At 46.7% G+C, this 11,615-nt stretch overlaps 1 pseudogene across 1 annotated transcript; it reads right to left on the bottom strand.

Moving 5' to 3' along the window:
• Nucleotides 1-8,278: 8,278 nt before the first annotated feature.
• On the bottom strand, nucleotides 8,279-11,251 carry LOC111520590 (annotated as a pseudogene). Its single transcript, XR_003307030.2, has one exon. The product of XR_003307030.2 is annotated as a protein NDRG3 pseudogene (transcript).
• Between the last annotated feature and the right edge of the window lie 364 nt (nucleotides 11,252-11,615).

Genomic DNA, 11,615 nt, shown 5'->3' with positions numbered 1-11,615 from the left:
AGCCATGAGCATAGCCACCAATTTCCACCTCTTCAGTGCCACCAACAGCCATGAGCATAGCCACCAATTTCCACCTCTTCAGTACCACCAACGGCTGTGAGCATAGCCACCAATTTCCACCTCTTCTGGTACCATGAAGATGAATCTTGACAGAGTTTTTTTCAGAATGGGAATCGGCAGAATGGCTACAGAGACCTCTTTCTGCACATCAGAAAACCCACACAGAAGCCCCTCTGGAAGCTACCATCTCTTCCCAAGGATCCTGCTTGGCCAGCCTGACGAGCCTCCTGAGGCAGATGCACTCTCAACACAAAGTGTCTGCCAGACTCCAGCCTCCACTTGAATGGAGGCAGTTACCCCAGTGAGTGATTTCCTCTGAGCTGGAATAGCAAACTGAAGGAAGAGGCCCTCAGTGAAATATGGATGACTTGCCTGCATGATTGCTGGGGCTGGAGGCTCCAATCACAAGCACTTCATACTCATTAGATACCTGTAGCTTCATATTTGTTATGAGCAATTTTTCTTTGTCAGATGCATTTTGAAATTTTTCATCTAAGGGATTACTGAAAATATTTAGTCCCATGAATATCAACAATATGGTAAACATATAGGAAAGTGCAACATATGTCAATTCTGAAATAATTACAGAATTTATATATTTGAGGAAAATCTCATATCTCTAATTAGGTAGAATTCACATGGAGGCATGTATCTTCATGCAAACACATATAAAGAAACAAGCCGAGCACAGCTGTGCTGTGAAACCCAAAAGTTGGGGTGGAGATGAAAGGGCAAGGGGGAGTGTGGTTATGGACGGTGATTTAAGGAGTTCCAGGAAAGACTCACTGAGAATTAGGAGGTTTTAGTAATTATAAGATGGAGAGTAACTGAATAGTTACACAAAGAGTAATCACAAAGATATAAATGTAATTTGTTGTAAGATTAAAATTTGATGACACTGCTAAATGAAGTATTAGGTCTGTGCAAATGTAATTGCTGTTTTTGCCATGACTTTTAATTGCAAAACCACAATTACTTTTGCATCAACCTAATATTAATTCATCTACTCCAATAATTGCCATATTCTTATCATTACTCTTGTCTCAGTTAACTACTATAGATAAATTGTGTTACCACCCACATTAGGATATTATTTCTATCTCTACTTCATCTAACTCTCAATAACAAAATAGATCACCTGTTGTGATTACTCTTGTTTTACAGATGGAAAGAGCGAGGCTTAAAGAATCTGAGTGATTTGTCAAAGGTGTTTGTTTAATTATCAAGATTTGTTTCAGGTCCCTCCTCAATTCCACTTTCCTCTCTTTTTAACGTCCCATCTATTTTGTCACATTCTCAGCCATAATTCCAGAACTGTCTACGTCTTCAATTCCCATCACATGGATAATCTGATGTTCCCTTTTTTTTCTGTAGTTCTTCTGAGATGCTTCTTATCACAATCAGGACTTACACCCACATCACCACAGCTGGTGATTACTTTCTTGTTCTCAGCTTATGGGGCTCTCAGAAGCTTTCAGCACAGTTGCCAGCTCTCCCCTGATGATATGGTTGGATTTGTGTCCCTGTCCAAATCTCATGTTGAATTACAATCCCCGGTGTTGGAGGAGGAGCCTGGTGGGAGGTGACTAGATCATGGGGGTGGATTTCCCCCTTGCTGTTCTTGTGACAGTGATGAGTTCTCACAACATCTGGCTGTTTAAAGGCATGTGGCTCCTCCCCTTCACTCTCTCTTCCTCCTTCTCTGGCTTGTAAGACTTGCCTGCTTCCCCTTCACCTTCCACCATGATTGTAAGTTTCCTGAGGCCTCCCCAGCCATGCTTCCTATACAGCCTTTGGAACTGTGAGTCAATTAAACCTCTTTTCTTTATAAATGGCCCAGTCTCAGGCAGTTCTTTACTGCAATGTGAGAACAGACAAATAGAAGCCCTCACTCAGGCCTGCTTCTCTCTCATCAACGCTTCCCTGTGCTGCATCTGCCTCTCACCCAACTCTCATGCTCATGCTGACAACCAATGTTGATCCAATGTTTAACTTCCAGTCTTCTCCAATTTTGCCTCTAAAGAAATGCAAATCCTACTGGCATTGATGATTCATCTGTCTGGTATTCAATCCCACTTGGATCCATTAATTCCCTTTCTTGATATACATCTAAAGGATTTGAAATTAGCATATCAAAGACATCACTAGACTCCCGTGTTCACTGCAGCACTATCCACGATCGCCAAGATACGGAATCAACCTAAGTATCCATCAAGGCATGAACAAATGAAGAAAATGTGGTACATTTGCGCAATGGAAGACTATTCAGCTTTTAAAAAGAAAAAACTCCTGTAATTGACAACAACATAGACGAGCCTGGAGGACATGATATTAAGTGAAATAAGCCAGGCACAGAAAGACAAATACCACCTAACCTCACTCGTCTGTGGAAAATTTTTAAAGTTGAACTCATCAAAGCAGAGAGAAGAATAGTGGTTACCAGAGGCTGAGGTATGGGGTGTGGGGTAAGAGGTTGGGGAAATGTTGGTGAAAAGATACAAAATTTCAGTCGGACACAGGAGGAATAAATTCAACAGACGCATTGTACAGCATGATGACTCTAGTTAATAACAACATATTGTATTTTCAAAAATAAAAGAAAAAAGAGTGAAAAGGTACATAATACGATGATAAGAAGGACAGAAAATAAATAAAAATAAATCCTACTTGTGCCATGATTTGGGCTGTGCTATTCCAAGGACAGGGGGAATGCCCAAAGAAATCCTGGCCTGGTTGAGACAATAAATTGTGTGTCTGGCAGAAGAGAAAAACCATCGTAAGTTGAAATAATCAGGCTCAGAGGGAAAGTAGAAACTGACCTGGGTGGTGAAGAATTGGACAGACACTGAGCAAGGTTGGTGACAATCTTTATGAAGAAAACAGGATAAGAAAAAAGAGAATAAATAGGCCGGGCACGGTGGCTCACGCCTGTAATCCCAGCACTTTGGGACGCCGAGGCAAGCAGATTGCTTGAGCTCAGGAGTTTGAGACCAGCCTGGCCAACATGGCAAAACCCCCTCTTTACTGAAAAAATACAAAAACAGCCGGGCATGGTGCGCACACCTGTAATCCCAGCTAGTTGGGAGGCTGAGGCTAGAGAATCACTTGAACCCAGGAGGCAGAGGCTGCAGTCAGCCGAGATCGCACCACTGCACTCCAGCCTGGGTGACAGAGAAAGACTCTGTCTCAAAAAAATAAATAAATAAGTAAAAAACAAGAAAAAGGAAAAAGAGTACAGTTGCGTGGGGGAAGGAGAATGGCAGTTGGAGCCAGAAGACCTGGGTTTGAATCTCATCTCTGCCACTTCAGGCAGCAGCACCACGTGCTTAACTTTAAACTTCTAATATTAAATCCACAGCATCTATCACTTCAGTTTCCAAAATCATCAAGTGAGATATTGTGTGCTTGTAAAGATTTTGCCATTGTTAGTTGGTTGTCATGACCTTAAGTGTAATCAAATCCAAAACTCATACTATATTTCGTATAGTCCTATTTTTTGTAACAAAGCTATTACACAAATGCAAAAGTGTTGTGTATGTATGTATTATGGGTAAATAATAGCTAGATGATAGATAATGGATTGGTAGATAATAGATAATAGATAGAAAATACATAGATAATAGATAAAATAAATAGTTATAGATAGGTAGATGATGGTTAGACAATGGATTATATAGATGATAGATATAAAGATAATAAATGTGGGTAGATAATAAATAGATATAAATAATATTATAGAGAGATTTGGAAAGATTGATAGCTATAGATAATAAATCAATGATAGATAAAGGTAAATATATGATCACTAGTTAATAAGAAATAATTAATTCCCTTATTGCCTTATACATTTTTGCCTCTGGGCTGTGAGTGTGGCCTGCAGCCGCGTACCTGTGCCTAGCCCATGTCCCTCATCATCCGAGTTTAGGGGGAGCTGGTGAGCCGAGGTTTGCAGTCCCCCTGGAGGTGAGAAGCGTCTCCATTCCACAGCCCACTCTCCCCGCCTCTCCATCACCCTCTCCTTTTACACTAGCTCTGGTTATTCTGGCTGTGGAAGGGACAGGAAGGGCTGAGAGGTTGACCACATAGATGAGGTTTGGTTGGAACTGTTATGGTTGAGTTTGCTGGAAAAAGACTCTGAGGCAGAGGCTACGGGGCAGGCTCTGGGGACCCCTCCTGGGGAGGAAGACAGTACCTGCAAGTGGTCCTGACAGCTCCCATGTGGACTTAGGACTGAGTGGGCACTTTAGAGCCACCCCACTGAAACAGGGGTGGGGGCTTGTGCCCCCAGACCCAGTGGTACCTGGGCGGGGCTCCCGTGCAGGGCCACCCCAGGCACTGCACAGAGGCTCACCATAGGCCTCAGCCACCCACACTCCCGCGAGCTAGACACAGACTGGTTCCTAATGGGCACCACCTTGCCTGGCACAGGAGGGGACAACATCTCAAGGCATTGATGGGCATCACGCCAAGGCTGCCGTGAAAGCCACAGCTCCTCGGAGCGCCACACACAAGACAAGGGCCACAGCTCCTCGGCACTGTCATCCAGGACTGCACGGTGTGGGTTGGGATTCACAGAGGTTTCTCTTGAATGGGCACTGCCAGTCTTTAGACACTGTTGAGATCTTGCTCGTAATTTAGCTCTTACGGGATGCAAGCCAGGCAGAGGTGTCTGTAGGGAGTTATGTGACTGGTGTGATTGGCAAGGTCTGTGTGACTGGTGAGGTCGGTGTGGGTGTGCATCCTAGGAGAGAACCAGAGGGGAGCGTCCCTGATGTTCCATCCAGAGCCGTGCACTGCTATGCAAGGATGGCATCCTACAGCCCAGCACAGAGCCGTAGGGAGGATACAGGTAGGATGCAGGTGGGACTCGGGCAGGATACAGGTAGGATGCAGGTGGGACTCAGGCGGGATGCAGGTAGGATGCAGGTGGGACTCGGGCGGGATGCAGGTGGGACTCAGGTAGGATGCAGGTAGGATGCAGGTGGGACTCAGGCGGGATGCAGGTGGGACTCAGGTGAGATGCAGGCGGAATGCAGGTGGGATTCAGGTGGCACTCAGGCGGGATGCAGGTAGGATGCAGGCGGGACTCAGGTGAGATGCAGGTAGGATGCAGGTGGGACTCAGGTGGGACGCAGGTGGGATGCAGGTGGGACTCAGGTGAGATGCAGGTAGGATGCAGGTGGGATTCAGGTGGGACTCAGGTGGGATGCAGGTGGGACTCGGGCGGGATGCAGGTAGGATGCAGGTGGGACTCAGGTGAGATGCAGGCGGGACTCAGGTGAGATGCAGGTGGGACGCAGGTGGGATGCAGGTGGGACTCGGGCGGGATGCAGGCGGGACTCAGGTGGGATGCAGGCGGGACTCAGGTGGGATGCAGGTGGGACTCAGGTGGGACGCAGGTGGGACGCAGGTAGACAGAGTGCAGGTGTGTGCACTCCGCTACGTCGATAGCACACCCTGGACTTTAGCACCATGCCTGGAGTGCCAGAGTATGATGGGTCCCAGAGGAAGGGTAGTGTTCAAATGAAGACTTTGAACGTCCACATGTGCTTAGCCTGTGTGCCTGGAAAATCCCCTAGTGTCCTGCACCAGCTGGCCGGAGAGGGTAAGAATATGCAGCTCTGCAGGCCGTGCTCTGGGGACCGAGGTACCTGTGAATGAATCCATGTGGATGCCAGAGAGACTGAGCCTTGAGCCCAAAGCCCAGCTCCTTCACTGGCCTGTTGGGCAGCTTTGTGCCCTTTCTTCAATCTCTCTGAGCCTTAGTTCTGTCCTTGTAAGCAAAGTGTCCGCACAATGATAATTCCTGCCTTGATGGTCCTGGAACGACTGAATAAGATCTAGTTCCTAGAGTCACCAGATTAAGTTTCCTTCCCTTCCTTTTCCTTTCTAATCTCAGAAAGAAAGGGATAGGAAAAGCAAGAGGAAGGAAAATGCTGGCAAAGCAAACGTTAAGTGTGTGGCACCTGGCACTCTCGCAGCGAGCATGGCTATAGCCTGTAGCAGCAGGGAGCCACAGCCATGCCCAGCTCCAGGATAGGGGCCAGCCTAGGAGCTGGGCCTTGAACCCCTGTGGCTAGCGCAGCACCTGCACTCCTTGATATGGTCAGGACACCTCCACATGGAGTGGTGGGCTGCCCTGTGCCCCCCACCACCGCCATCCTGCCAATCCAACAGACTCTAGGGACTGGGCCTGACCTTGCCCAGCAGCGCCGGAAACCCAGAGGCAGCCTCCTCCCCAGTATGATGCCTGTGCATGAGGGCCTGGGTCCAAGCTGCAGATGGGGCCACTGTTGTACCCTACGGTGGTGCGGATGGGTAGCAGCTGCCTAGTGGCCCCTGCAGGGGTTCCATCTTAAGCCAACTCTTCCCTCTTCCTCTTGTTCAGCTTCCTGCCGGGAAGCTTGGAGGGCAGCTGTTATTCACAACTAAACGTCTTAAAAAGGGATGACTTGGTTCTTAGCCCTACCCCAAATGGGTCAGGGTTTTCCTTCCTCCTTTGAAATGGAAAGTAAACGAATGGCTTTGGCGTTGTAAGGGCCTTTCTTATCTGACTGTTGCATTAATATGATCCTTGAAAAATGACCGAAGGAGAATGAGGATAAATGTTTTGTACCAAGAAAGCACTAATTTCTGTTGAGGTAGGATTTTCAGTTTTAGAGGAGAGAGGAGTGGAAAATAGACAATATAAAAAATGAAAATGTGAGTAAAGATTTAATCCCAGTGAGGCTAGAATGTGCAGGGCTTGGCCTTGAAAGAGACTGAGCTGCGTGCTGACTCACCAGAGGGACATGCGGATTCTCCAAGCCCACTGCTGAGGAGTGCTGTGGGTGGAGGCTCCACTTTGCGGGGACTGGCTTCCCGAGTTTGCCTTCCTTGCTGTCAGCATGGCCTCATGGCCCTGAAGAAGCAGGGCTCGCAGGGCTCCCAGGGTCCCCAGACAACATAAATGTTAACACCGTTGTAGGGATTATAGCTACTGGTTTTCAGTCATGCTTTTACACACACTCTGGATGCTTTTGAAGTTCGTTTGAATTCTATCCCGCAGATAAATGGACTCTCCTGAGAAAGACAAACAGTTTCCTAGGCTCACTAGCAACAGCACAGTGCTTGGGTGGTGGTGGTGGTTATTGTTGTTGTTTGTTTTAATATTTACCTAAGGTCACAGTCACATCTTATAATTTATTATATCTGAATTATTTAGTGTGATTATAAACTGTTGATCTCAGGGCTTAATGTTAATGAATCCTTCGGGGAAATGAACAGAAGGATAAATTCAGGCCGATGCAGGCACCTCCCCACTTTTATGGGAAGAAGGGCCCCACACTTGTCCTCTACACCCAGGAGGAGCCCTGACCCATCAACTCACTTCCCATCCTCGTGTCATTACAGATCTCTGCCTGGCTCCTCACACAATAACAGAGGGGATGACTGAAACGCTGCCTTCTGGGAGTTTATAAACCATGGTCGCTGCCTATTTTCAGGCGGAAACGCTCCTAGAAGCTGAGAGGGCTGTGCTGCCTTGTGAGGCTCCCATCCCCTTAGCTGCCAGCCCGCCATCTTCCCTGGGGACCACACGCTGTGCAAATCCACCAGCCATCCATTACCATCCATTATCAGATGGAAGCCTTCCAGCCCCCTGGTGAGAAGCCAGAGAGCACTAATGTCCACATGGGAACAAAATTATTGACCATGAACTGAGGAAATGTATTTTTTTTGCTTCTTCCCACTTTGATCGGAATTACCAACTTGATCAACATGAAATTAAAATGAAAAACTTGGGAAAGAATCTCTTGAAGTCCATTTTTTTATCACTGGGCTGAGACCATATTAGTAGAGACAGGGTTTCACTGTGTTAGCCAGGGTGGTCTCGATCTCATGACCTTGTGATCTGCCCACCTTGACCTCCCAAAGTGCTGGGATTACAGGTGTGAGCCACTGCGCCCAGCCTCATGAGTCATTCTTTGCACAAGTAAACTGCTAAATTTAATGCAATTGAAGTTAGTCTTTTAACAGAAGAAACCCTACCAACACTTCTATTTTGGACTTCCAGCCTCCAAAACTGTGAGTCCATAAGTGTCTGTTGTTTAAGCCTCCCCACTCTGGTACTTTGCAACAGTGGCCCTGGCAAACTAATGCACTCCCCTTACTCCATGTTCTTCTCAGGGGAGCCCCTCACTGGTGGTGGTTGTTGTTGTTGTTGTTGTTGTTGTTGTTGTTTAACAATGAGACATATACAGCTTTATTTAATAATCTGTAAAAAGTCATACTCTGGCAGAGTGATGCATTCCTTATCTCAGCAGAAAGCAAACTGTGTGTCTGAAAAGCCCCTTCCCAAGATTTGGAACTGTGTAACCCTGAGCTTACATCTCAGTGCTCCCAAGAGCTGGGCTCTTGTTATGTGGAAGTTGGTCTCCACAGTTCTCTCACCCTCCAGCAATACTCTCTGTCTTGCTGTGACTCCCTCACTTAACAGTAGACAGGAGGCTGAAAACAACTTTACCTGGACAGGGCTGCCCCTACAGAGTGGCCCTTTCCCTCCTGCAAAAGGGAGTTCATAGGATTAACAATCTTTTTGATGGCTGGGCAAAATGACTCATGCCTGTAATCCCAGCACTTTGGGAGGTTGAGGCGGGCAGATCACCTGAGGTCAGGAGTTTGAGACCAGCCTGGCCAACATGGTGAAACTCCATCTCTACTAAAAATACGTAACTTAGCTGGACGTGGTGGCAGGTGCCTGTAGTCCTAGCTACTCGGGAGGCTGAAGCAGGAGAATCGCTTGAACCCAGGGGGCAGAGGGTGAGCCAAGTTTGCGCCATTGCACTCCAGCCTGGGTGACAGAACGAGACGCTGTCTCAAAAAAAAAAAAAGACTCTGAGAAATGGGTTCTGTATCAATTTAATTTGGCTTCCATTACATCTACTGAAATCAAGGCCATACTTGTTAAACATGATACTATGTTAATGACTGTCCCTCTTCCCCCACCCATTTCTCCACCATCATCTACATCCTTTTTAGGCCATACCTCTCCGCTCTCTGGGAACTGAGGAATGGAGACACTCTCCGTCATAGACCTAAGAGGCACTTCTTGTGGATATGTGGATGTCCAGTATAAGATACTGCAGCGACAGCAGTTTTGCTTTTCAGAGCAGAGGCCTGGCATTTTGTTTCCACCTTCCTGTGCTAAGAGAGTCCAGTAATTAAGCCACATTCACTCCTTGGAAAAAACTCTATGTTGTATCGGAACCTCACCAATGGTTCATGGGCTTCCAGCAGAATATATTCCTCCCTTTTATTTATAGAAGAGTATACAGAAATTCATTTGGACAGAAGGAGTCTCTCTATGTAATAGGCACCCTTCTACTATTGCTCACAATCAATCAATGGTCCAGATGGCAATTATGATTTTCCACATTCCTCAGAGCTGCTCTCTCCTGAAATCACTCTGCAAATTTTGTTGACCAATTTGCAAACAAAAGAGAACGCAGTGGCCTACCCAACCTAGAAATCTATTCTGCCTAATTCCCTTAAAAACACCATTGAGAATGCAAAATAAGTCCCTTTTTTGTTTTTTTGCAGAAGCACTACAAGAAAGCGTGTCTAAAACCACAGAACTATGCACACACAAACAGAGACACACGTGCTTGCACACACACAGAGTTGGGATCAAAGAATCTCATCCGATACATAGTTGGGGGAGCATGGGAAAAAGCTGGCAAGAGAAGAGATGGAGAGATCTGATCGGCTAAAGATGTTGGAATGTTACAGTATGGCATGGAAGTGGTTCTTGGGCCATACAAAAAAGGGGGTGGGCAGGCAGAGAGAATGATAAATCCAGGCTACTACAGAGAGGTTCAGTGGCCATGCATGAGTTAAAGATAGTAGAGGCCAGTTTACATGGATGAAATGTTATATTATGGAGTGGTCATTTGAAGAAGGATGGACTTGCAATGGTCCAGGGGAGGAGCATCTGCTTAGCAGGACACCTCCATGGTCTGGTGTCTGTCCAGGACATCAGGGGACTCACAGGATTCTTGAGTTCCGTCTGACTGACTGCTGGTGACAGACCAGCTGAAGGGACTTTCTCCAGAGCCGAGGCTACTTGAGGTTGAGTGGGTTCGTGATCGGGCGAGCCGAGTCACACTGGCAGATGGTATGAAGCCCGTTCCCTGCAAAAGTACTTGAAGGCCTCGGTGAGCTTCCCAGGCTGAACTACCTGGGGCAGTCCCCCACAGTCTGCCATCTTTAGCAAAGTTGTATTTACAGGGTTCAGGCGGGAATTGCATTCGACCACAGCCTCAACTGCAGGCGAATTGTCCCCTACCACCAGTAAAGGAGAACACTTTAATGTTTTTGATTTGTTATCATTTTGGCCCAGTATGGGTCTTTTGATCTCCAGGTCTCTGCATCCATTGTAGGAATTCAAGAAGAGCTGCAGGTTGTCTTGGTTAATGTCTTCGGCAAGATGCATTCTGTAGGCTTGGATCAGGTCCAGGTTGGCCTGTAACTCTTCCGGCCCGAAGTGATGAGCCAAAATAATGTCCACAACATGGGTTGTCAGGCCAGAGAGTTTGGAAGCTGCCCAGTCAATCCAGCCTTTTGCGCAAGGGTCAACATGAATGAGCACAAGGCCTTCCACAAGCTCTGGATGGTTGAGTGCGAATCTGCTGAGGATGTAAGCTCCAGCTCCAACTCCAATACCAATGATGCTTTTCAGGCTTAGGTGGGTAAGAACAGGAGGCAGCATTTCGGCCAGCTCATCCATTGTGGGGTACTGATCCCCTGTTGGGAAAGAGGGTGCACCTTCCTGCTAGCCTGGGGCATCCACATGACAGACAGCAAAGTGCTGGGTGATCTCGTGCATATCCTCAAAGTTAAAGAATGCATTGAAACAGGATTTGTGGTTGAGGCCAATGTCGTGATACGTTAGTATAACTGGTCTGTTTCCTTTGGGTAAAGCCTCTTATAGTGACGTGGACCACACCATGAGTTGTTTCTATGTCATGTTCCTGACAGTCAAAGTCCTGGAAGTTTCGTGTACCATTCTTGTCATTTAGAAATGGTTTGATCTCTGTGAGCTGAACATCCTGAAGTTCATCCATGAGGTCAGATGACGAGAGTAGAGGAGTCGCAAGAATCAATTGGTAACTCTGAGGCGCGGGCACCCGCCGTGAGTGCAGCGGCGGCGGCGGCGGCGAGAAGGGCGGAGGAGGTCTGGTTGTTTATTGTTTTCTTCAGCTGTTTTCTCACCCAAATATTTAATGCGCTCGAATTTTTTTCATACTGAACAGAGCTTGCTAACATGCAAAAAGAAGGAAGGAAGGGAGGGAGGGGGGAAGGAGGGAAAGAAAGAAAAGAAAAGAAAAAAAGAAAGAAAGAAAGAAAAGAAAGAAAGAGAAAAAAAGGAAAGAAAGAAAGAAAGAAAAGGAAGGAAGGAAAGAAAAGAAAGAAAGAAAGGAGAAAAAAAGAAAAAGAAAGAAAAAGAAAGAAAGGAAGGAAGGGAGGGAGGGAAGAAAGAATAAACACCCCATTTAATTTTCAGACTTTTAGTTTTT

This window comes from Piliocolobus tephrosceles, chromosome 13, assembly GCF_002776525.5.
Source record: "Piliocolobus tephrosceles isolate RC106 chromosome 13, ASM277652v3, whole genome shotgun sequence".
Taxonomy (NCBI): domain Eukaryota; kingdom Metazoa; phylum Chordata; class Mammalia; order Primates; family Cercopithecidae; genus Piliocolobus; species Piliocolobus tephrosceles.
This window is presented reverse-complemented; position numbering and strand designations above follow the sequence as displayed.